The 26,540-nt window shown below is 45.5% G+C and overlaps 1 long non-coding RNA gene across 1 annotated transcript; it reads right to left on the bottom strand.

Annotated features, from left to right (window-relative positions):
* Nucleotides 1-7,734: 7,734 nt before the first annotated feature.
* Nucleotides 7,735-10,368, bottom strand: LOC131923536 (uncharacterized). The gene is made up of 3 exons (XR_009382640.1): nt 10,172-10,368; nt 8,060-8,145; nt 7,735-7,838 (listed from the first exon to the last, which is right to left on the bottom strand). It is a non-coding gene; the product is annotated as an uncharacterized LOC131923536 (long non-coding RNA).
* Between the last annotated feature and the right edge of the window lie 16,172 nt (nt 10,369-26,540).

Genomic DNA, 26,540 nt, shown 5'->3' on the forward strand with positions numbered 1-26,540 from the left:
AATAATGGGTTTCCTTATAACATTCTCATACATGCATCATTGTACTTTGCTTATATACCACTCCCCACACACTGCCCTTTATTTCTCTCCTATCCTATGCCTCACCAATCCCCTTCTGCCCTCAAATTGTCTGCTTTCTGCTTGCACACATACATACACACACACACACACACACACACACACACACCACATTATATGTACATATTTTAAAAATACAGATTGTTTATGTGAGAGAAAACATGCATTATCTGTCCTTTTGGTTTTGACTTATTTTGCTTAACTTACCTCCAGTTCCATCCATTTCCCTAAAAAGATAATAATTTCATTTTTTATGGCTGAATAAAATTATACAGTATACATGTAATAATTTTCTTTATCCCTTCATCTATTGATGGGCATCTAGGCCAATTTCATATCTTGGATTTTGGAAATAGTACACCAAGAAATGTGGATATGAAAGGTTATCTGTGGCATGTTGACTTAGATTCCTTTGGGCATATTCCCAGGAGTGGTAAAGCTGGGTCATTTTGTAGGTCTATTTTTAGAGTTTCTGAGGACCTTCAGCACTGATTTCCATAGAGGCTAAAGTAGTTTACCTTCCCACCAGCAGTGTGTAAGGATTTATTTTCCCCTGAATCCTCATCAGCATCTGTTGTTTAGTTTTTCTTTCTTTCCTTCTTTTTAAACATTTGCTTCTTTTTCTTTTATGTATATGGGTGTTTTGCCTGCATTATGTATGTGCAACACATGCATGCAGTGACATCTGTGGCCAGAAGAGGGCGTCAGATGCTCTGGACCTGGAGTTACAGACAGTCATTAGCTACTATGTGGTGCTAGGAATCGAACTCAGATACTCTGTAAGAGCAGCAAGTGCTCTCTCTCTCTCTTTTTTAACTTTCTTTTTATTTATTCTTTGTGTCTTCCACATCATGCCTCCTGATCCCACCCATCTCCCCATTCCCCAGAATAAAACAAAATAAAATTTAAGAGAAAAAAGAAAAAAAAAAGGGAGAAAGGGAAATTCTCATTGTGGAAGCTGCAGTGTGACACAGCGAGTTACGCAGTGAACCCCTTTATCTGTGCATTTTTACATGCAGGCGTTTATCACAAAGAATCATTGGTCCACTCACTCCAAGGCCCCTGGTCTCTGCTGCACCTTGACACTGGGCCCTCACTGGGATTCTCCTTGGACATCCTGTTGCTGCCCTGTGTCGTGGAGATCCTGCAGCTTTGGGTCTGCAGGACCAATCCCAATGCTCCCGCAGATCACAGATGGGGTGGATGTTGGGGTGGGCCAACACATAAGCCAGGTTCTGGGCCCGGGTAGTTGCAGGGTTGGCCAGCTCTCCAGTTCTCCCCTGTCTTCACCACCAGGGGGAGCTCTCCTGCATTGACCTGGCTAGCTCACCCTTTATAGCAATGAGCAAGGGGCGGGGCCAGTTCTCTGGCTTTCACATTCTCAGGTTCTCCCACACCTACACACCTACACCATCAGGGACAACCTGTGTTGTCCAGGCAAGGCATAGGGCCACTCTCCTGAGTGCTGCAGCTGATGAGGGGCAGGGACAGCTTTCCCACTCTAATGACCTCAGGGCCAGTTCCTCCATCAGGCGTTGGTGGGCATGGGGGGAGAGTATCTCTCCCCTGCCCATGCCACCACATGACAGATGAGTAATGGGGACAGCTCTCCCATGCTCACAACTTCGGGGCTGGCTCACCCACACCTCAGCCAACAGGTTTGGCTCTATTGTGCTGCCCGGGTGAGGTGCAAGGCCTGCTCTCCCAAATACTGTTAAGTGATCTTAATCACTGAGCCATCTTGTAATTCTGACTGGGGTGAGATAGAATCTCAAAGTAATTTTAATTTGCATTTTCCTGATGGCTAAGGATATTGAACAGTTTTTATATGTGTTTTGGTCCATTTTTTATTTCTTCTTGAGAAAAATTTCTTCAATATATTTGTTCATCTATTTATATTTTTGTGCTTAATTTATAAAATTTCTTATAGGTACTAGATATTAATCTCCTTTTTGGAGGGAGGTGGTTCAAGGCAGGGTTTCTCTGTGTAGCCCTGACTGTCCTGGAACTCACTGTGTAGACCAGGGTGGCCTTGAATTCACTGAGATCTCCCTGCCTCTGCCTCCCAAGTGTTGTGATTAAAGGTGTGCGCCACCACTGCCCTGCCAGACTAATCTGTCAGATATATAGTTGGCAGATTTCCTTTTCATTCTGTAGGCTGTCTCTTTATCAATTGCTGTGCAGAATTTTTTAAGAGCAACAATTAACACATGGACTGCATGAAACTTCTGTACAGCAAAGGGCACTATCACCTAAGAAAATTGGCATCCTACGGAGTGGGGAAAAGTCTTTACCCATTATACATTTGTTTGGTTTTGTTTTTGTTTTTCGAGACAGGGTTTCTCTCTGTAGTTTTAGTACTTGTCCTGGATCTCACTCTGTAGACCAGGCTAGCCTTGAACTCACCTAGCTCTGCCTCCCGAGTGCTGGGATTAAAGGCGTGTGCCACCACTGCCTGGGCCAATTATACATTTAATAGAGGGTTGTTATATAGAATATATGAAGAACCAAAAAATCTGAACATTAAGGAAACAAATAAAATTTAAAAATGGGGGTCTAGAACTAAACAGAGTTCTGAACAGTTGAAACACAAAAGCCTGGGAAACACTTAAAAAAAAATTTCAACGTCCTTAGCCACTAAGGAAATGCAAATTAAAACTACATTGAAATTTTATCTTACTTCCGTAAGAATGGCCAAAATCAATAAAACAAATGATAACAGTGAGGATGCTGGGAAAGAGGACACTTACTCATTGTTTGTGGGAGTGCAAACTGATACAGTTACTACGGAAAGCAGTATGGATGTGTAGTCAGAAGTTTTCCTGTGTCCTGCCCAGTCCCACAGCCACTCAGTCCCAAGTAAACACACAGAGGCTTATATTAGTTATAAACTGTATGGCCTATGGCTCGGGCTTCTTGCTAGCTAAATCTTTCATCTTAAATTAACACATTTCTATTAATCTATGTATTGCCATGTGGCTGTGGTGTTACTGATCTGTTGGCATGTTGTTCCTTGGGCGGCAGGCTGGCGTCTCCTCTTCCTACCTTTCTCTTTCCTGTATCTATGCTTAGATTTCACACCTGCCTCTAAGCTGCCTTGCCATAGGCCAAAGCAGGTTATTTATTAACCAATGGAAACAACATGTATTCACAGCATACAGAAAGACATCCCACACCATGGATGTTCCTCAAAAAGCTGAAAAAAAAAAATCAATCTACGGTAAGATCCAGCTGTACCATTCTTGGGCATATCCCCAAAGGACTCTACATCCTACTACAGAAAGACTTGCTCATCCATGTTCATTGCTGCTCTATTCAGAAGAGCCAGAAATTGGAAACAGCCTAGGTGTCTTTTGACTGATGAGTGGATAATGAAAATGTGGTACACTTATGCTGTGAAATATTATTTATTTGTTAAGAAAAATGAAGCTAAGAAGTTTACAAGTGAATGGATGTAGTTGTAAACAATCATCCTGAGTGATGTTGTGTGACCCAGACTCAAAAAGACACATATTGTATTGTGGATGTTAGCTTCCAAGCGTTAGAAATGTGTATTTTGATCAGAATAACCACAGATGTTAGGCAGCTAGTAAGGGACCAGGGGGAGGAGATGGTCTTCTAAAGAAGGGGAAATAGAACATTGGGTTATAAAGGGGAAGTAAAATATGAGGACTAAAAGGGGGAGGGGTGGCAGGGCAGGGTAAAGAAGGTTGAGACAACTAACACTAAGGTCTTTTGAAAAGCCATATGGAAACCTACCACTGTAGAGGCTCCCTAAAATATATACATATATGAAAGGAATATAAACGGAGGTCACCAAGTAATGGGGGACATAATGCTCCAACTAGTTACCATAAATTTTCAACTAAAACTTCCAGTACCAGGAATGAGTTATATCTTGCTGAGTTGTTGGCTAAAAGGGTTCCGTAGAAATCCCCAAACATCATTGGCTACTGTCAAGGCCATTGGTTACCTCTACAACCTGATGGTAAGGTCCTCTTGCTGAAGACACCACTTAAGTATCACTGGACATGAAGAAATTGAGCTAGTACCCAACTAGAAGTTTTACCTCTACTGACTGGTGTTCATGGTTCTGGAAGTACTTTGCATAGTACTGGAGGAGAAAAGCAGTCACCAGCTACAAACCCTGCCACCTTGTCTTAGTCAGGGTTTCTATTGCTGTGAAGAGACGCCATGACCAGGGAAACTCTTACAAAGGAAAACATTTAATTGGGGGCTGGCTTACAGTTTCAGAGATTTAGTCCATTATCATCATGGCGGGAAGCATGGTGGCATACAGGCAGACATGGTGCTGGAGAGGAGCTGAGAGTTCTACATCTGGATCCACAGACAGCAGGGAGAGAGGGGGGAGAAAGAGAGAGAGAGGGAGGGAGAGAAAGGGAGGGAGAGAGAGAGAGAGGGAGGGAGAGAGAGGGAGGGAAGGAGGGAGGGAGAGAGAGAGAGAGAGAGAGAGAGAGAGAGAGAGAGAGAGAGAGAGAGAGAGAGACTCATGCCTGGCATGAGCATTTGAAATGCCAAAGCCCACGCCTAGTGATAAATATCCTCCAACAAGACCACACCTACTTCAATAAGGTCACATCTCCTAATAGTGCCACTCCCTGGTGACCACGCATTCAAATCTATGAACCTATGGGGGCCATTCCTATTCAAACTACCCCAGTCACCCACCTACAAAGCCACCTACAGCAGTGACCTTCCTGCAGGATACACAGGCATAGTAGTGGCACAATGTTACCAAAGTAACCAACTACTTTTTAATTGGAGTTCAGTCACTCCGTGAGATGGAACCTATACCTGATACTGCTAAAGTGGTTTAGAATCTGAGACTAGATGGACCCTAGGGAAAAACCCATTACTATTTTTTAATTAAAAATTTATGGGGTTGGGGATTTAGCTCAGTGGTAGAGCACTTGCCTAGCAAGTGCAAGGCCCTGGGTTTGGTCCTCAGCTGTGAAAAGAAAAATTTTATAATTACATCACTCCCACCCTTCCCTGTCAGAAACTTAAATTTCATGCAATTCTTGGGATTATTTCCTGTCCTATTGGAAAGTCCTTGTTTATATCTTGAAATGTGTTCATTTAGTAGATTCAGAGTTTCTGATCTCATAATAAAGTTCTTGATTCACTCTGAATTGACTTTTGTGTGGGGTGAGATAGAGCAATCCAGTTTCATTCTTTTACACGCGAGCATCCATTTTTTTCCAGCACCGTTATTAAAGAGGCTGTCTGTCTGTCTGTCTTTCCTCCAACGTGTGTTTTTGGCATCTTTGTTAAGAGTCAGGTAGCTGTGGCTGTGCTGGCTTCTTTCTGGCTTTTCTGTTTTATTCCATCCTGGTTTTGTACCAGCACCATGCTGGTCTTGTTCCTGTGGTTCTGGAGTTTAATTTAAGATCAGGTATTATGGCACCTCAGGCTTCGCTCTTTCTGTTGAGGGTTGTTTTAGCTGTTTGGAATAATTTGTGCTTCTGTGTGAAGTTTAGGCTTGCTTTTTTTCTATCTTTTTGTGAAGAAGGTTATTAGGATTTTGATGAGGATTGCCTTGAATCTGTCCATCTCTTTTGGTGACACGGCCATTTTCACAATTTGAATTCTGCCTATCCATAAGCCTGAGAGCCATGCTCGGCTTCTTCTGTCCTCTTCAATTTCTTTCCTCGGTGTTTTGAAGTTTCCAGCACAGAACTTCTTCCCACCTCGTTGTTAGGGTTAGCCCTCAGCCTTTTATTTTGAAGCTATCGTGAATGGGAGCTTTTAAACTTACGTTTTTTGCTTTTTTGCTAATTTCACCCACAAGTTCTCTCTTTACATCATTTCCACGCTTCTTCCCCCTCCAACTCTTCCCACGATTCTCCCGACTCCCTCTCAAATTCTGACTGCTTCTACAATTATTTTTACAGGCATCTATATCTATACCTATATTTATGTCCCATTTAGTGTCACTTTTATGTACACATGCTGAGGGCTGACCCCTGGGCTGGATAACATATCAGGGGCTCGTCTGTGAGAAGACCGACTCTCCTCTCCCAGCAGCTGCTGCTTCATCTATAACACGAAGATAAGGAAACCTGCCAGTTTAGAAGGAGAGCCGAGGTGAGAGGGTGTCAAAGTGTCCCTAACTGTGACTCGTCAGTGCAAATCTGGGGGCAGATGCTGTTTATTCTTTGGGCCGCTGTGCATGCAGAATATTGACTTTCTTTGCCTCATTTGCTCCCAAGAAAAATGTGTAAACGCTGGTGTCCTGAGTGCCTTCCTGTGTGCACAGGGGGAGGCCAGGAAATGAAAACCATGTGGCTCCCACTCAGGCCTTGACGCTTCACATTTCCCCACAAGGAGGAAGAAAAGACGCCAGTGATGTTTTAGGAGATGATTAGGAGGGATATGACCTAGGCTTGTGCTCCTCGGCTGCTTGGGTTTCTCTTGAGCAATCATTTCTGTTCTCTTCACGGCAAAATCTCACTTCATTTGTTGAAATCTGACAAAATCGGACAATAAAGAGGCTCAGGATGCTGTAGTGAAAACGACCTATAAAACTTAAATGAGCCTTGCATGACTTGGCCTCGGGCACTGTATTAGCCAGGGTTCTCTGGAGTAACAGGATTTATAGAATGCATCTCTCTCTCCACATAGAAAGGAGATTTATTAGGATGATTTATAGGTTGTGGTTCAGCTAGTCCAACAATGACTGGCCGTGAATGAAAAGTCCAAGAGTCCAGTAGTTGCTCAGTCCACTAGGCTGGATGTCTCAGCCGGTCTTCAGTAGATGCCGGAATCCCAAAGAAGTAGCCTCTAATGCCAGTGAAGGGATGGACTTGCTAGCAAGGTGAGGGCAAACAGGCAAAGAGCAAAACTTCCAGCATAAAGTGTGGCCCAGATTAAAAGTGTGTCTTCCCACCTTAAGTTCCAGATTAAAGAGGATCTACACACTTCAAATTAAGCAAAAAAAAAAAAAAAAAAAAAAAAAAAAATCCCTCACAGGTGTGCCCTCCAAAAGGAGAGAGGGAGAGAGGGAGGGAGGGAGGGAGGGGGGGAGGGGGGGAGAGGGAGAGAGGGAGAGAGAGAGAGAGAGAGAGAGAGAGAGAGAGAAAGAGAGAGAGACCTATGCCTTGATTGAGAGAGAGATGCACATGCATGTGTCTGTGTCTGTCCGTCTGTCCGTCTGTCCGTCTGTCTGTGGCAACAGGCAACCATGTCTGTACCCTGGGACAGGAGACCAAGAGGGTTCCTCCAGAGGCCTGGGACTTAACCAGGGGAGAATAGGACAGTTGTTCTGAAGTAAAAAGTTAATGCTTCTACTATTTCTTCATTTTAAAAGTTTGGATTTGACATCTGCTTTGGAGAGAGGAAAATAAATTCCAACTGGCCTCCTTCTTTGTCTTATTGCTCATTTAAGAGTGGGGGTGGAAAGAGGCTGGAAGTTGAAACACAGTAACATGAGCCTTGAAAACACAGTGATTCACAATTAGAAAGTGAATGGCTTACATATGGTACAAAACAGAGGGGGAGGGGAAGAGAGGAGAGGGGAGGGGAGGGAGAGGGGAGGGGAGGGAGAGGGGAGGGGAAGGGAATGGGTAGGGAGACCACAGGCAGGTCACTGTCCACCATACAGACCAGGTAGAAGTCCGGCTCACAACAAAACTACCTCCTCTGCAATTCTCGAGATTTTGTTTTCTTGGCACAAAGAACAGTAGAGAAGAGCGGGGAACGTGTTTTATGTTCAGACTTCTGCGTATTCTCCATCTGAGCTGCTCAAAATGGACATTCTTGGTTCTAGGGTCCTCCTCAGATAAACCCAGAACCCCAAGCATGCTTAGTATGTACTCCCCTACTGAGTTACACTGCTCTCCACCCCCACCCCCACCCCTGCGGCCACGGTCTCTTTCCTTGCACACCCACATCACACTAGGAATTGCAAGAGGGCTACAATGTGACCACTTGTTCTCAATGTATTAAAACTCAAACTCACCAAGCAGTGATGGGAACAGAAGTTCCTTCCTGGATGGACCCATCTCTACACCAAGAACCGCTCACTCCCCGCTCAGCAAGCACTCTCTGGAAGGCCAGGGTGAAAAGTGACTCCTGGATACCACAGGACAGTCGTGCTCCTGAACTCTCACCAGGGGTGGCTGCTCACACAAGCCTGCACAGTGACAAGCTTGTCAGTGTCACAGCATGGGTGGCGTGAGGATTCCAGGGAGCCGAGGAGCTTTTGACAGCTGATGGCTGCGGGGGAGGTGGAGTCAGGTTCCTTCAGGGGCGTGGACCTTGGTGGGTCAACCATGCAACAGTGGATGCGTACACACCTGTGAGTACACAACTCCAGTGATGTCCACACACCTGTGACTCCAGTGATGTCCACACACCTGTGAGTACAGTGATGCGCACACACCCGTGAGTACACGGGCAGCACACACTGGGCTTTGTGGGTTATTAAAGAAGAAGACAACATTCTGAGGGGCCGAGGGTAGAGCTGAAGGAGTTAGGAGATGGGGGTTGAATATAATTACAATGCACTGTATGAATGTGTGAAATGCTCCAATAATTAATAAAATATATTAAAAAGTTCCCCCAGATGTAGTTTCCTTTCAGATAGACATTTTCCCTTCTTCCACTTCAGAATTTTGCTGTCTAGCCCAGGCTATTCTTGAATTAAATTACCATTTGCTGGGATTGTAAGATCATAACATGTACTGTAACTCAACAGACGGGCTCGCAATAGACATTTGAAGATTTTTTAAAAGGACCCTTCAGCTACAGCCAAGTGCGGTTCATGCCTGTGATCCTAGGATCTTGGGGATAGGATATATGGAGGGTTAGGGAGAAGATTTCAAGTTCAAAGTCAGCCTGGGCTATTAGCAAGACCCTAACTCAAATTTAAAGAAACCGTAACCTATTAGGTAATAACCAGTTGAATGGAAGTCTGGGAGATCGGGAAAGATGCTCCTTGGTGGTCCTTTAGCTAGTATGAATGAGATTTCCCCATTGCTTTTAGGCACTGATAGCTGTATTTTATTCAGTTTAGACTATAAGCAATAATGATTTGTTTCCCCAGAATTTTGACACTTGGATGAGTTGAAAGGTCTAATTCAAGAGTGTCTCTGGTCAGTTGTGGTGGCACAGACTTGTAACCACAGCGCCTGGGAAGTTGTGATGGGAGGATTGTCATGAGTTTGAGGCCAGCTTAGGTTATGTAGTGAGTTCAAAGCTAGCCTGGAAAACACAGCAAGATTCTGTCTTTTTATTTTACAACTCCTTTTATTTAACGTGTACGGGTGTTTTGCCTGCATGTATGCTTGAGCACCACATGTGTGCCTGGGGCTGGGGGGAGGGGGGGCGGAGCAGAAGAGGGTGCTGGATCCTCTGGGACCGAGTTGCAGTTTGGTAGTGAGCCACCACGTGGGTGCTGGGAATTGAACCTAGATCCTCTGGAGGAGCAGCCAGTGCTCCCAACTGCAGAGCCATCACACTAGCCTGTTTTTTTAAAAAAGAAAAGGAATCTGGGGTTGGTGGTGCACGCCTTTAATCCCAGCACTTGGGAGGCAGAGCCAGGTGGGTCTCTGACTTTGAAGCCAGCCTGGTCTAAAGAGTGAGTTCCAGGCCAGGCAGGATCTACGTAGAAAGACTGTGTGACCAGAAGTTTCTCCAGTCCCACCCAGCCCCACAGTCACGCAGCTGTTTATAAAACAATCACTCAGAGGCTTAATATTAATCACAAACTGTGTGGCCCGTGGCTTCTTGCTTCTTGCTGGCTAGCTCGTATAACTTAACTGAACCCGTTACTATTAATCTATGTATCGCCACGTGTTCCGTGGCTGCATCCCATCACATGCTGCTCCTTGAACGGCCGTTTGGCGTCTCCCTTTACTCTCCTTTCTCCTCTTACTGTTCCTCTTGGATTTTCCCGCCTGGCTCCATCCTGCCCTGCCATAGGCCAAGGCAGCTCCTTCCATGCATCACCGTGCCTGGCATAAGTGGTGCTGGGAACTGAACCGAGGACTCAGTGCATGCTAAGCAAGCACTCTTGGAACAGCAGAGGCAAGAGCTCTATCCCCAGCAGTTTAGATCAGTTTTGATGCACCTGGATTAAACTCTGATCGCATATGCAGGAGGAACGGGGTGAAGAGTGATGGATCTTGAGTCACCGGCGTGTGTATCCTTCACTGGAGTCCACACTGAATACCCTCACCCGGTGCTCTCTTCTGCTAACGGCGTACAGCTCACATTTAAAGTGCAGAGCTTGCACTATTTCCTCACATCCGTCCCACAGCCCTCAGAGTTTCCGTCCAGTCTTTGGAACGGCGTCGGCCTCTGCGTTCTTAAAAGAAGCATTGTTGAGACTCACCGCAGCTGTTTGCCTCGAGGGTTCTGAGTTGCGCGAACCACCCTTAGCTTCCCCCCGTGCGTGCATCTTCGCGAACAGCTGGAAGTAATTTTCAACCTCAGCATTCCGCATTTCACGGATGGGTGAACTTTACAATAACTTTGGAAGCAACGGTTCGAAAGCGCGTGCATCTCTGATGGGACGCTTGACTCGCCTCATCCTGGCCACTGGTGCTGAAATATTTAAAAATCTCTAAAAAGGTCCTTACCAGAGTTGTAAAAGAGATGCCGGAAAGGCACAAAGAAGAAGAAATCACATCAATATGCTGACTCTGTTCCCTGTATGACAGCCGAAGTGATCCCCCAGAAGAACAGCAGGTTACCTCATGTCCCTCCCCGACCTCAGCCCTCCAGGGCTTCCAGCCATTCTGGGCAAAATCTAAGATTTTTAAGATGCCTTTCCTGGCCCCTGGTGACCTGGGTTCTGCCTTCCCTCATGGTGTATTCTTCCTCCTCCTGCTCGCTCTGAGGTGGCCTTCTTTGCTCTCAAGCCACCCATGATTCCCTCTCAGGCCTTTGCTCTGGGCATCTTCCTGGCTGGCGATATCCCATGCCCAGATGTCTGTGTGGAACGCACTTACCTTTATTCCCATTTCTGCTCACATGCCGCCCTCTGAGGCCGTCTTCCTGTCTACTGTGTCCTAAGGACTGCCCTGCCCCCCCCCCACTGTCTACCCCCAGCCTACGCTGTTTTCCTACCAGGCCTTTCTTGTGAACTAACACCATATGGTGCTTATTATGCATCTCTACAACAGTGTGGGAACCCGCTGATTACCTCTGTGTTCTGAGCGCCCAAACCCGTGTGTATCCAGCCACTATTAAAAACATTAGTTGGATGAGAGCGTAAGAGGTTTTGTAGTTTGAGAAAGAGCCTTTCTCTGTAGCCCAGGCTAGCTTATGTGTACCCTCAGCGAATGTATAGCCCAGACCAACTTCCGTACTCCCAGCCAGACAGCTCGTGGCTCTGCCTCCCAAATGCTTGGATTACAGGTATGCAGCCCTATTATCCAATTACAATTGGATTGTTTGTTTTGGGAGGCTTTTTGAAATGGGGTTTCACTATGTAGCTCAGGCTGGCCTCAGACTCACAAAGATCCACCTGCCTCTGCCTGCTGAGTGCTGGGATTAGTGTGCACCACCACACTCTGCCCTGCTGAGGAGAAGAGTTAAGAAATGGGTCCTATAACCACATGTGCAGAATACTAATGAATTCACCAGGGCATATTGGGTAATTTCTCTATTTCTTTTTCTCAAGAGTACACTGGCATTTAATTTGCAAAGCTAAAATAATAAAATGTTCGATTAAATCAGACAGTGTTACATCTTTGAAAAGTGGGTGAGATTCTCTCTTGGATTGTACGTGTAGAGACTATTTCTTATTTTCACCCTATCAATATGCCATGCCTTTTCATAACTAATGCATCACTTCCCATCTCCGCAGAGCTGTCCCAAACTCACTTTTATAAAAGGAAGCAGGACAATGCCTTCTAAACAGTCCTCAGATCTCAGCTCTGGGCGGGTGTCATGAACATGATTTGTTGTTGTTTTAAAAGTTTTTTATTATTATTAAATTATTATTATTGAGACAGATCTCACTACGAAGCCCTGGCTGGCCTGGAACTCTCTATGTAGAGCAGACTGGCCTCGAACTCACAGAGATCCACTTGCCTGGCTCCCAAGGGCTGTTGTCAAAGACATGTGCCATCACGCTTGGCCATGGTTTCTTTATACATAGATTAATGTCTGGGGACAGGATCGGGAATTGGTGTGGTAGAAGTGGGTGGGGATCATTATAAATGCCAGGGTTAGCTTAATACTTTAAAGCAGTGGTTCTCAACCTTCTGATCGCTGTGACCCTTCAATACGGTTCCTCATGTTGTGCTGACCCCCCAACCATGAAATTATTTTTATTACTTCTTCATAACTGTAATTTTGCTACTGCTATGAATTGTAATGTAAGTATCTGATCTGCGCCCTCAGAGGGGTCACGACCCACAGGTTGAGAACTGCTGCCTTAAGGGCCAACCACAGAGGAAGTAATGGTGTAGAAACACTTAGCATTAGCACCACCCACGATGGTTCCATGGGCTCGGCGACCTCTCGAATCTTCATAGCAACAACGTGAATCTTGGGTGCTGCAGTTGGAAGTTTTGAGGTTTTCTGACGATGGTGTGTTCTGGAACGGGGGCTGTAAGGTGTGTGGAGATAGTCTCAGTGAATTTCCTGTGTGGAAAAAAGCCCATCCAGTTCACAAAGAGACACTGAAAGGACAGACAAGCAAGGTGTAAGACCACAGGTAAGACTACTAGCATCTCCCGGGACTGACAGCTGTGTGGTGAAATGCCCAAGGGATGATGGGTTCTACGCCCATCTCTGTCACTTCATGTCACCGATGGAATTCATGGCTAGGTTGAAAGAGAAAACCCACGTAACCTTGAGTGTGGTTGAAGCAAACATTTGATAAATGTGGTTTGTAAATATTGTCTGGGGAGAGCAAAGAGAGCAAGGATGCTTCGTGTGACGAACACTGTGTTCTCATAGGTCAATAAAACAAGAAGCCCAAGGAGCAACATTTGAAGAAACACACAAGCAGCAGAGTCCAAACCGTTTCTTTTTAGACAGGATCTCACTGTGAATCCCTGGTTGGCCCGGGACTTGCTATGTAGGGGAGGCTGGCCTCAAACTCACAGAGATGTGTCCGTCCACCTCTGCCTCCCAAGTACTGCGATTAAAGGTGTCCAGCCTTCTGTGATACAAGTTTTGATACACGTATACTGTGAATTATGTTCAAAATCATAGCTAATTAAGTATCTGTATATTTTTTAACCATGTGGGTATCTTAGTGTCTTAGTCAGTGTTCTATTGCTGTGAAGAGACATGTGAAGGACCATGGCAAGTCTTATATAAGGAAAGTATTTAATTGGGGCTGCCTTATGGTTTCAGAGGTTTAGTCCATTATCCTCATGGTGAGGAGCATGGCGGGATGCAGGCGGATGTGGTAGCTGAGACCTCTACATTTGGATCCTCAGGCAGTAGGAAGAAGGAGACACTGGGCCTGGCTTGAGCATCTGAAACAGGGTTTCTCTGAGTAGCCTTGACTATCCTGGAACTCTCTCTGTAGACCAGGCTGGCCTTGAACTCAGAGATCCACCTGCCTTTGCTTCCTGAGTGCTGGGATTAAAGGCGTGCGCCACCATAGCCTAGCTTGGAGGTATCTTTTAAAGACATAGTGCTCAGCCTGCCACTAGCTGTAAACCGTGGGGATATTTTCCGTCAAGGTTTTGCTGCGAGTTAAGTAATGAGGGCCAGAAAGGTCACATATCTCACGTACTTCACTGAGATGACTGCCTGGAATGTGCTTTTGATGGAAGGGCTCAGGTAGATAGCTGTTTCAAACCGTGCTGTGGCCAATGGTGTTTTGTTTTGTTTGAAATAAAGGACATTTTCAACTCATTTAGAAACTGTAAACTTAGTACAGAGCTTTGGATTGTTTTGGAGGGGGAAAATCCTGAGCTGATTCAAAGGACACAAGGAGAAGACCCTCAACTGAAACCAGATGTTCTCCTTGTGGTTATCTTTTAGTGGCCACCAGCAGTCACACCCTAAAGCCCGAATCTTAACCCGGTGAGTCATGCCCTGATGGCTGTGCAAACTGCCCGACTGCTTTGTTCGTGAGAGCCCCTGAGAATGTGTGCCGGGTCCCATACGTGAGTAGGAACCCATCTTATCTCACAGAACAAGAAGAAACTTGCAGAGTGAGTTTTGCTCCCATGATAGAAATGAAAGCATTGAGGATCTGAGACCTTAAATGAGTCACCTAAGGTCATCCTGGAGAGATACAGGCCCACTCACGCCAGACTGCGAAGCTGTTCCCACACTGTCACCCTGCCCTTGTCATATGGAACACAGAGCTGACAGTCGCTTGACTAATCCCCATGGGACCATGATGACTTTCTCAAAATTGGGGTGTTTCCTCACTCATTGGGACCTAATGCTGCCCTTGGCCTCTCCCCACCCCAGTGATCCTCTGTTAGCTTCTTCTGAGTGCCTGGAATGCCCCTGCACCAACTAGAGAGGCTATACCTGGCCCCCAGAGGAGGCCTTGTGCTTGGATAGCACATGACAGATGTAGGCAGTCTTTGTAAGTCACCTCTGAGTATCTCTGCACAGAGGCAGAGCAGCTCAACAAATCCCATCTCTCAGTTAAAGATTTCCTCAAAGAAGATGGTCGCATTTCTACTAGGGCTGCAGGCATCAGGTCCGGCTCCTCAGTGTTGCCTGGCCTTCCCTGGAGGCTCCCATCCTTCCCTGTGGCTCAATTCCTGCTAAGCACACCAGGACAGACAGACCTGGCCATGCCACTTGGAATCCAGGCTAAGACATTATTGACTGCCAGATACATTATTTTCGTCAAGACAGAAAAAAAGTCTAATAAACTGACACATGATAGTGCCGCATGTTACTTGAATCAGTCCCAGTGCCTCTTTGTTGCTCTGAAATATCTTTCGAATGTTCTGACGAGTTCGTCAAATTCTCCTGCTTTCAACTGCCGTGACAGGCCATACTTCACAGCCTTTCTTCTTAGCGGCTTAGACCTGTGTTGTTGGACCCCTGAAGCAGTATACCTGTGGAGATGGAGGCTCATGCCCCTTGGGTAGACTTTAAGACAGTTGGGTTTGAGCTTGCGTTTTTACACTTCAGAATGCCGTGTGGAGATACGTATTTTCCAGTCTTTATTGGCCTGAGGCAGATGAGGTTTTTTTGGAGCTTTTATTTTGTACCCTTTGCCCCCTGATAATGCCCCCAATTGCCCCATTATTTTTTTCTGGGGGAAATGGAGCTTGTGAAAAGACTTGGACCCCATGAACAACAGGCTGGGGGCTCACAGTCATGGCTTCTGAGCAATCCACAGTTTTGTTTTTGTTTTTTGAGACGGGGTTCTCAGTGTATCCCTGGCTGTCCTGGAACTTGCTCTGTAGACCAGGCTGGCCTCAAACTCACAGAGATCCTCCTGCCTCTGCCTCCCAAATGCTGGGATTAAAGGCATGCACCATCACTGCCTAGCATTTTTTTGAGGGGGCAGCCAGGGCAATCTACATTTTGGGCCTAGATGGAAGCTGTGAAGTCCAAGAACTTCCTGAATGTCATCACACATGTTATTTCCAAGCCAGCGCTGCAGAATGACGAGGACAACATCACCTGCATAAATTGTCTCTATCAGTGATGTCCGTGAAAACTAATTGAAGTACCAGGTATAGTCCTTCATAATACATATTACAATAGATGTGTAAATAATACAAAAGATCTGCCCACAATCACCTTGTTGAAACCCAGTGTGACGTGTACCATGCTTTGGAAGGGAACTCTGTTGTGGGCTGGCTTCCCTAAGAGTACCTGGCAGTTTTCAGTCACATCACAAGGCAGAAGGTGAACCGTCCGTCACAGGGGGCTGAGGGGATGTTATCTCTTGGGACTCACACAGCGGCCTTTGTCCTGTGGTGCAGCATGGGTACGTTTCTGTGACATCTGCAGCTGGAATAGGCTTGATGTTGGTCAGGTGTGGTCTGCAGAGGTACAGCGCTGGCTGTGGGTGAGGCATAAGAGAAAGGTTAGGAGTGAGCTGATGCCAAGTCAAGTCTTCTGTTGGTTGGATTACGGGCAGTGATAGTCTGCTGAAATCATAACTCAGAGCTGGGGCATGACATCACACCTGCACTGTTCCCGCCGTCCGTCCGAGCAGTCTGACGATACAGCTATCACTTACTTGTTTAGTTTTATTTGAACCAGCACTCGGGAGGCAGAGCCAGGCGGCTCTCTGTGAGTTCGAGGCCAGCCTGGGCTACCAAGTGAGTCCCAGGAAAGGCGCAAAGCTACACAGAGAAACCTTGTCTCGGGAAAAAATAATAATAATAATAATAAAAAAATATATATATAATTTGAAAGCTTTTCTTTATACAGGTATACTATGTATCAAAACTGTCAGATCAAAATGCTCGGTACTATGAATACAACAGTTTAGATCATTACAGTGTGCACAATTTTTTTAAAACTTTCTTTTTATTTATTCTTTGCGTCTTTCACATAATGCATCTTGATCCTATTCTTTGCCCCTTCGTATCTACATTCTACCCTTGCTCCCTCCCCACCAAAGTAAAACGACATTTAAGAGAAAAAAAAAAAAAAGGAAAAATCTCGCTCTGGAAGCTGTAGTGTGACCCAGTGAGTCACACAGTATATCTTTTAGTCCATGTATCTTTACTTGCAAGTGTTCATTACAAAGAGTCATTGATCTGGTTCGAGGCCTCTGGTTTCTGCTACACTCTTGATGCTGGGCCCTCACTGGGACTCCTCTTGGACGTCTTGTTGTTACCCTGTGTCCTGGAGATCCTGCAGCTTTGGGTCTGCAGGACCGGCTCCTTCACGTGCTCCCACAGATCATAGGTGGGGTGGATGTTGGGATGGGCCAACTCAAACCCTGGTTCTGGGCCTGGGTAGTTGCAGGGTTCATCAGCCAGCCAGCTCTCCCCTGTCTTCACCACCAGGGGAGCTCTCTAGCATTGCCCTGGCTAGTTTGCCTCTTGAAGCAATGAGCTTTCCGGGGCCCTCGGGGTAGGCTCTCCCAGGCTTGGATCATCAGGGTCAGCTCTGCTGTGCTGCCTGGGCAAGGTGCAGGGCCCAGTTTCCCGAGGGCCACAGCTGGTAACGGGGAGGGCCCAGCTCCCTCATCGTGTACCACTCTTTTCATTTGGCATTTTTAAGACAGGGCCTTACTCTGGAGCGTTTGCGGCCTTCAGCTTGTGGTGGTTCTCCTGCCTCAGCTCCCAAGTGCCGGTATTATAGGGGTGAGTCAATATGCTTAAATAACAATTTCCAAAATTATTTTCTTTTTTAATAATTGAAGGGTTTTTTTCCTTTCTTTTTAAAATTTTATTTTCTGGGCATTGGTGTTTTGCCTGCATGCGTGTCTGTGTGAGGGTGTAAGGTCTGGGACTAGAGTTATAGACAATTGTGAGCTGCCATGTGGGTTCTGGGAATTGAACCCAGGTCATCTGGAAGAGCAGCCAGTGCTCTTAACTCCTGAGCCATCTCTCCATCTCCTCAAAATTCCTTAAAATTAAAAAGAATTTTAAAAATATGTGTATTTGTGTCCAAGCCTGTATATGTGATTGCAGTGCCCCCAAAGGCTGGAAGCCGGTATAAGGCCCCCCAGAACTAGAACTATGTGTTGTTCTGAGCTACCTGACAGGGGTGTGGGAATGGAACTTTGGTCTTTTACTGTTGATGTTGAGCCATCTCTACAGCTCCATGTTCTTTTTTTTTTTCCTCCCCCGGAGCTGAGGACCGAACCCAGGGCCTTGCGCTTGCTAGGCCAGCGCTCTACCACTGAGCTAAATCCCCAACCCCCATGTTCCAAATTCTTAAGTAGAGATCCATAAGGGTGCTTGTATAAGCAGAAATTTAAAAACCTGCGGGCTAAGAAAACATTAACGTAATGAAGAAACTCTGCCTCAGTCAGTAATCACAGGGAAGCTTTCGCTTTCCATGCCACAGTCAGTGGTGGAAGCGTGGAGCCCAGCTTCACACCTCGGTCACTGCTGTAGGAATTTCCAAGTACCTTTCTGATGTTTGCCCTAGAATGAAACTGAATTGCTTGTATGCCATTTGGTTTTCTCTCTCCGTCAAATAAAAGTTCTGGGAGGCCATTGTTTTGGATGTAGCTCTTGACCGACCCCTAACAGATTGGGCTACAGGTAGAAATGGACCTAGCCACGCTAGAGCGCCATGTCACCAAACTGAAGCCAAACTTTGTCAGACCTTCCAGAAACCAGGATCAGAGGGATGGCAGCCAATGCTCTCTAAGTTCAGTTTTAGTGGGTATTGTGGTGATGTTTTATTTGTGCTGAAATGTGATATTTCATTTGTATGTTAATAAATGAAGTTTGCCTGGAGATCAGAGGTCATAGTCAGCCATAAACAGAAGTCAGGTGGTGGTAGCACACGCCCTTAATCTGATCACATGGCAGGCAGAGTCTCTGTGTGGTCAAGGACACAGCCAAGCATGGTGACACACACCTTTAATCCCACTACCAACCATAGAGACCTGGAGGTCTGTATAGACAGACAGTGATGAGGAAGTCATGTGGCTGGGCTTAGAGCCAATGAGAAGGCAGAACAGGAAGGCAATAAAGGTGCAGGTTAGACAGGAAGAAGCTCTCTCTTGGGAAGCTATGGCGAGGTGTTAAGCTAAGATTAGTTGGTGGCTATTGCTTTGATCTCTACAGCTTGCACCTCTGTATTTGGCTCTGTGTTTCTTATTTAATAAGACTGTTTAGAAATTCATCTACAGGGTACAAGAAAGATGTTCCCTTTACTTTAAACTTTACACAGGAAAGGTTGCCTGAGGTTAACTCAACATTGTCCTGCTGTTCTGTCTCGCTGCCCTAATGGGCAACAAAAGCATGTTTGAAAGGTGAAGGAATCATTAGCCTGCATTTCACTTTGGCTTTCTTGAGCTTTTACTGTCTGTAAACAACATCTACCTCCACTCAGCACAGAGGATCCCTTTTTCTAGCTTATGCAATGACGTCTTGCCTGATTCTAGAACTGAAAGTAAATTAAGCTCTTAATCAGTTATCTACTTAATTTCCATCTTAGTCATTTTGGGTGCTGTTAGAGGAGGCCATGGCCGTCTAAGGAGCAGGATTGGCTTTTGGCTGTTCTGATGGGCATAGATCTAAGATAACAGTGATGGCAGCCTCTGTGTGCAGTGATGGTTGGCTTCCGAGTTCATCATAGGCTCCTTTCAGGGAAAGTGGGAGAGGGTACCAATCTCATTTGTGAAGTCTCCATCCTCATGACCTAATTACTTCCCCAAATCCCCCTGCTGCTGAAATCCCTTCCCACAAGGAGACTAAGCAACATCTACCCTTCCTCCCTGGGTCCCACCAACAAGCTGAAGCATTCCATTTCCAAAGTTAACTGTGGAAAGCCAGCGGTGAATTGGGTTTCCTCACAGAGCCTAGGTGAGAGGTTACTTACGGGGTGTGGACACTCCTGCCCTGACTGGCCACACGCATGGAGCCTCCACCCTCTTCCTCCTGAGCCTGTACACTAGCCCCTCCCAGAGGCCACTACAATTGAGGCAGAGCTGTAATCAACAGATGGCAGGGAGAGACTGGATATTCAGGTGAGGGTCTCATGACCCTCTGCACCCCACCATGTAGGGGTGTAAACAGTCAGCAAGCCCAGCCGGGATAATCCTTTTGCAAAGGGGTACAGTTGAACACCCCAAGACAGTGGTTGCTTAACTCGGAGGTCAGTCACTCAGCATACCGTACAGGTATACCATACAAGTACAGGTGGATCACATGGACCGTGGAAATTCTCATGTTTTAAAAGGCCTCTCACATGCCTCATTTTTAACTCTTTTCCATAGTTAGTACCTAGCAATTACCTTGTACTCTTTTGGTTTCTCCTGGAGCTCAGGGACAGAGGCCGACACACTGGAAAGAATGAGTATTGTGTGTGCACAAGTGTGCAGGTGTTTGCACAAGTGTGCAGATACATGAACAAGTGGGGGAGGCCAGAAGCCCGAGAGAGAGGCTGGGAGGGAGGGAAGTGAGGAGAGAGTGGGTGTCGTGCTTCTGCAGCATCCACCCGAGGCCCGCTCGAAGTGACTTTCCACTCCCTGTGAACACGGAATTTCTCCTTTTTGGCTTGAGTCCCTTGAGTTGAATTTCTCAGAATGAAGAGTCCTGAAATAAAGAAGCATCTTGGTGCTTCAGGCTTTTTCTAAAATTAAATGATCTCAGGATGTAGTCTTTTAAGAGAAAATGATAGGTCTAAAATGATCCCCCACTTACATCATCTCCAGAAATGTGTAGGGTCGTTTACTTCATGGGACTCTTAGAAATATTGAGTGTCACAATTTGTTCAAGCCACTACTTATATCTTAAGCTGGAAAAAGATGTTTGAAACTATTTTTTAATTTTACTCTCATCATGTGTGTGGCAAATTTAAAAAAATGCAAATCTAAATTTGAGAGTTACAGAGACCTGCATAAACACAAAAACATGGTTTTGATTAAAAATGAGTATGATAAGACTATCAATTTGTCACTGTTACAGTTTAAATATCTGCGCTCTCTCCAAAAGTCATATTCAATGTAATCCTGGTGTAAGAGTATTATAGGCTAGGCCTTTGGGTAGTTAGGTCATGAGGGCCAGCAAGCGTGACTGCAGCTCTTATAAAAGGCCTTCGGAGGAAGAACTCACCTTTTTTCCCTCTGACCTCTGCTGTTCCTCCTCCAGAGAGAAGCTACATGTGACGATATATTGTGTACCCTAATAAACTTGCCGGAGGATCAGAGGACAGAGCCAGCCACTAGATTAGACATAGACGTCAGGCAGTGGTGGCACACACCCTTAATCCCAGCACTTGAAATCTCATGCCTTTGCTTGGGAAGCACACACGCCTTTAATCCCAGGAAGTAATATGGCAGGGCAAAGAAAGGTATATAAGGCATGAGGAAACAGGAACTCACTCTCTTTAGGCTGAGGATTTTGTAGAGGTAAGAACTAGTGGCTGGCTGTTCTGCTTCTCTGATCTTTCAGCTTTCACCATGATATCTGGCTCTGGGTTTTTATTAAAAGACCATCTAAGATTCGAACAACAAGAAACAATCTAGATGCCCCTCAACTGAAGAATGGATAAAGAAAATGTGGTACATATACACAATGGAGTATTATTCAGCTGTGAAAAACAATGACATCAAGATATTTGCAGGCAAATGGATGGAACTAGAAAACATCATCCTGAGTGAGGTAACCTTCACCAGACACAGGAATGTGCACACCTTGCTGTTGGACTGCTCAGCCTCCAAAACAATGAAAAATAAAACTCTATGTGTTACTAACGACACAATCAGTGGTATTTTGGTACAGCGGCACAAATGGGCCAGGCAGCCAGAAATACATTCACAGCCCTAACATACCTTCATTTAAAAAAAATTTAAGGGATAGTGACTGAATTAAAAAATTTAGGAAAATTGGTTTAAAAATTCATTGAGTAATTTATTTCACTTTGTTGTTTATGGTGCTAGGGACTGAACCCAGGGCCTGCTGCCCTAAGTGAGCCTCACGGAGCCACACCCACAGCCCTCTACTGGAAAGCACTGCCTTGGGACGTCTTCCCAGGAATTCCATCCACTGTGCGAATCTCCTCCTGATCAATTCAAGCGAAATGAACCTCATTTTGTTGTAGTTGCTCAGAGGGAAAAGTACCACCTGTCACTCCGTTTCCAGAAAAGCGTTCTATCCCGCCCACCCAGGACTTAGCATGTCAGTGCCCATGGAGATTTGGGTCAGGATGTGCGTGAGTCCCTACCCTGTTTCTCTTCAGCCGCAGACACATCTGGTGTGCACCGAGGGTGTGCCCACGTGTGCCCACATGCAGGGTGGCTTGTCCCTCTGCTGCATTTCTCTGAATTGCCTCCTGGCTTACTAAGAACCACCAGGTGTGCTTGCTCTCCGGGAAGCGGAAGTCAAAATGAAAACGGGGTGGGGGGGCACACTAGGGAGATGTTGGTCAGAGTGTGAGTTTGTGAGGAGGAGATTCAGGGGATCCCTATGTACTTGAAAAGTTGTGCATTCTAACTATGGACAGAGGGTGGAGGCTCCTGCCAGGAGACATAAACTTTCCACTGGACTGGAAGCTCAGACATCTCCCCCGTGCCCCCCCCCCCCCAGTTACTTTGGGCTTCTGATGCCCTTAAGCCAACAGGCTGAGAAGGGAATAACAGTGTTAGGAGGGGTGGTTGATCTAGATTACCAAGGAGAAATTCGATTGCATGGGACACAATCTGGCCAATGAGTTTTAAATTTAATTTTCTGTATGTATTCATTGTATTTAAAAACTGTTTATTAAAACTAAAAACAGTGAATTGTATATGTCTGTGCACACATATGCCACAGTGCATGTGTGGAGGTCGCGGGACGACTTGTGGGAGTTGGTTATTTACACGAGGTGGGTTCTGGAGATCAAACTCAGGTTTGGCCGTGGGCATCCTCACCCACGGAGCCAACTCTCCGGTCCCTATTTCTGCTTTTAACTGTCATGCTGATGGTATGCATCTGTGGGACAGAATGTCGCGTTTCAACACATGAATATAGTGCATGATGATCATATTAGAACCACCGGGTACCTGCCACTTCAGGTATTTACCATTTCTTTGTTTCAGGGACATTTGAAATCTTGTCTCCCAGCTATTTTGAAACGTGTAATTGGCTATTGTCCGTCATACTTATCCTGCCCTGTATAGAACATGAGGAGTTATTCTTTCTCATATCCAACTGCATCCCAACCCACCAGCAACCTTCTCTCATCCCTCTCCTCTCATCCTTCCCAGAATCTAGTACATTTTTATTTATTTTTTAAAAACTAATCATCCAGTAGTTGGTTTTTTGTTTGTTTGTTTTTTAATTTTAAACTTGGGCCGTTTTGAGGGTAATGCTTGTCACATGGACTCACAGACAGAAGTTCTGATCAATGAAACACTGGCTTCAACCACCTTTGGGTTTTGATAGTTCATCACCCCATTTCATAAATGTAGGACCCTGGCAGCCTCCTGCCTCAAGTCCCCCCAGCTATTTCTCCAGACTCCTCCCATGTAACCTGATAGACATCTTATATTCCTCAGGTTATCCTTGGTGGTGTCCTACCCATAAGCCCCCGAGGCTGCCTGGGCTCCGCCTGAGGTCTTCAGGTGCTCCTCAGTTTAGATCGTAACCACACATGCTGAGCAGCTCTGTGGATGGCCACATGGAGTGGATTTAGTGGTAGTGACAGTAAATCTCCTCATATCTGCAAGAACAAGAAGCTCATACCCTTTATGGGAACTAATTTTAAAATAATAGTGTTGTTTTGTTAGGATTCTGCCGCCACTCCAGCTGCATGACCGCACATACACAGTTCAGGAGCCAGGCAAGGGGTCTTACATCTTATGTCATCAGTGCGTGCTGGTGATTATGTGTGTGCTCGCCGGCAGGGTGGCGTTTTCACCCAATCAGCACATGCGTGGCATAGCTCGTAAGCCCACCTGCCCTTGTTCACAGGAGTCCTTGAAAAACTGGACACAGACTCCTCCTTCTCCTCTGCTCTCTCTTCCCCCCACTGTCTCTCTCTGCTCTCTGCATGTGCTTCTTCCCCAGGCCTGGTTCTTTGTCCCCCCCCCCCCCCCCCTTCCTCCTAATAAAGCTCTGATACTGGCTTTTGTCGTGGCTCGTGCCTCATGAGGAATCATGGTAACCAGCGTTGCTTATCATTTTTAAAAACATCAGTTTCATCTTCAATACAGTGGCTGTTCCTGAAGCACCTGCTGTCCTAACCAGCAGTTCTAACTCCGCAGCTACCGGCAGCGGTTGGGCCACACAGGCCACAGCCAGGTGGGAATTCTGTTCCCTCAGGCACCAGCTCTGTCACAGCCACTGAAAGAAACTTAATCTGGATCTCTATCCTTCTATGGAACTCAGGATTCAAAGGTTGCTGTGAAATCCCTCTAGCTCAGAGAGGATAAATGGCAAGTAGCTAACCTCCTCTCCTTGTTGTGTCTCCTGAAAAAGGGCTGTCCTTCTGCTCAGCCCCCACTAAAGGACCCTAGCTACATATGGTTCCTCCCTACCACTTCCTGTCAGCGAGTTGCTGACTCAGCCTCCTGACCCCAGGTTCATTTTATTTAATCAAACAAATGTAACACGTCTTTGCATTGTTAACAAAAGCAACAGGAAAAAAAAATGTAACACACATTTACACAGTTAAATAAAATAATATTCCACAACATAATAGTTTAAATATATTGACTTTGTGAAAGAATAACCAGGATTCAGAACCAGTGAGGGAGTCATAGCTGTGTGGCAAACATTCACAATGATTCATGGAAACTTGCTAAAATGAACATATGTTTAAACATCTTTAAAAAACCACAACATAACACAATGCTAAAAGCAAAATTTATTGCTTTACATACCAGGAATATCAAGTGTGTGTTAAGACTCTATTCCATGTCTAGATTTCTGTCTACATTTAGTAAATGATTAAAAATTCCTCTGGGTCTTTGTTTGTTTGTTTGAGACAGGATTTCTCTGTGTATTCCGGTCTGTCCTGCAACTCGCTCTGTAGACCAGGCTTGAACTCAGAGTTCTGCCTGCCTCTACCTCCTAAGTGCTGGGATCAAGGGCATGCGCACCCGGCTTCTCTGAGTCTATTGTTGGGTTAAGGATTTGTGCTATGAAAAACTATGTACATCAGAGTCAACTGTCAGTGTAAATCAGAGGCTGTTCTGTCTTTAAAGACATTCTTTTAAAAAAATTATGTTATTTTATGTGTGTGGGTGTTTTCCCTGCAGGTATGTATGTATGTATGTATGCATGCTCACCATGTATGTGCACTATGTAAGTGCCTGATGCCCACAGAGGTCAGAAGGGCATTGGTTCCTCTTGGAACTGGAATTACAGATGATTGTTAGCTGCGTTGTGAGTGCTGAGAACCAAACCTGGTTCTTCAGTTCTGGTAATCACTGAGCCATCTCTCTGGCCCCCTAAAGACATTCTTGATGATTAAATCTTCTTTTTGTGGGGAAGGATACTCTGTAGTTGTGGAAATTATCTCACAAGACATTTTCAAGATAGTTTAATAAAGTTCAAGTTTTTGGTTAAATGCTAGACAGTGCTTTGAGAAACCACAGTTTGAATGAAGCTGACTCAGACCTCAGTTAAAAAGCGCGCTTGGCTCACCGACCAACCATCTTGCACTTAAACGGCTCTCCAAGGGATACTTCGATGACCTGACCCTTTGTCCTGATCATTTCCATTAGACATTAAAATTGTAGTTCAACTTGCAAAGAAAGGAAGGAGAGAGGAAGGGAGGGAGGAAGAGAGAGAGAGAGAGATTTGAAAGACATACCACGATTGAGTAAACACATTGTAAAATAAATTTACAAATGACTGGAAGGTTTAGCAATGCCTGTTTGATGATGTTAAAAAATCAATGGCTGGGCGGTGGTGGCGCATGCTTTTAATCCCAGCTCTCGGGAGGCAGAGGCAGGTGGATCTTTGTGAGTTCGAGGCCAGCCTGGTCTACAGAGAGAGATCCAGGAAAGGAGCAAAGCTACACAGAGAAACCCTGTCTCAAAAAACCAAAAAAAAAAAAAAAAAAAAAAAAAAAGTCAATGGGTTTTTGGTTGTTGTTTTAAAGGTATGATAATGACAATGTGTTTATTTTTAGAAAAGAGTCATTTTCTTTTCAAGATCCACATTGAATGTTTGCTGATGAAATAAGATGTGTCTCATTGCTTCAGTAAAGAGGCAGGAGACATGATGGATAAATCAGGGAAAAACTATAACTCCCCATGAGCTGATAACTGTTGAAACTAGGCCATGGGTACTTAAGTGGGAGTTGCTGCTGTGTTTTTCCTATTTTAGAATTTGCTCTGGATTGCTGTCCTTCTCTCCTCCACGCTGGGGCTTGAACTCTGGGCTTCAAGCATGCTAGACCAGCAGCACTCTACCACTTAGCTGCACCTCTGGCCAGACTAAGTTTCTTCTTGACGCTTTCTCTTCGTTAGTTCGTTCCTTTGTTCGTTCGCTCGTTCATTTGTTCGTTCGTTCGTTCCTTCCTTCCTTTCCCCCTTCCCTCCCTCCCTCCCTCCCTCCCTTCCTCTCTCCCTCCCTCCTTTCCTTCCTTCTCTCTCTTTGCCCTTCCCACTCTTATTTAATTTTTGAGTCAGGGGTTCATGTAGCTGAGTGCTGGGATTAAAGACATGTGCCACCATATCCAGTTCCTTTTAACAATGTTGAGTAGTGGTGACAGCTGGGTTAGGAAAACATCTCAGTCAGTAAAGGGCTTTCTGGGCAGGCATGAGAACCCAAATTTGATCCCTAAAACCCTCTTTTAAAATCTGAGTGTGGTGACATGTATTTGTTGTTTTTTTTAAATTAAATTTTTTCATTTATTTTACACACCAACCACAGTTTCCCCTCCCTCCTCTCTTCCTGTTCCTTCCCTCCTCCTCC

Source organism: Peromyscus eremicus, chromosome 13 (genome assembly GCF_949786415.1).
Source record: "Peromyscus eremicus chromosome 13, PerEre_H2_v1, whole genome shotgun sequence".
NCBI lineage: Eukaryota > Metazoa > Chordata > Mammalia > Rodentia > Cricetidae > Peromyscus > Peromyscus eremicus.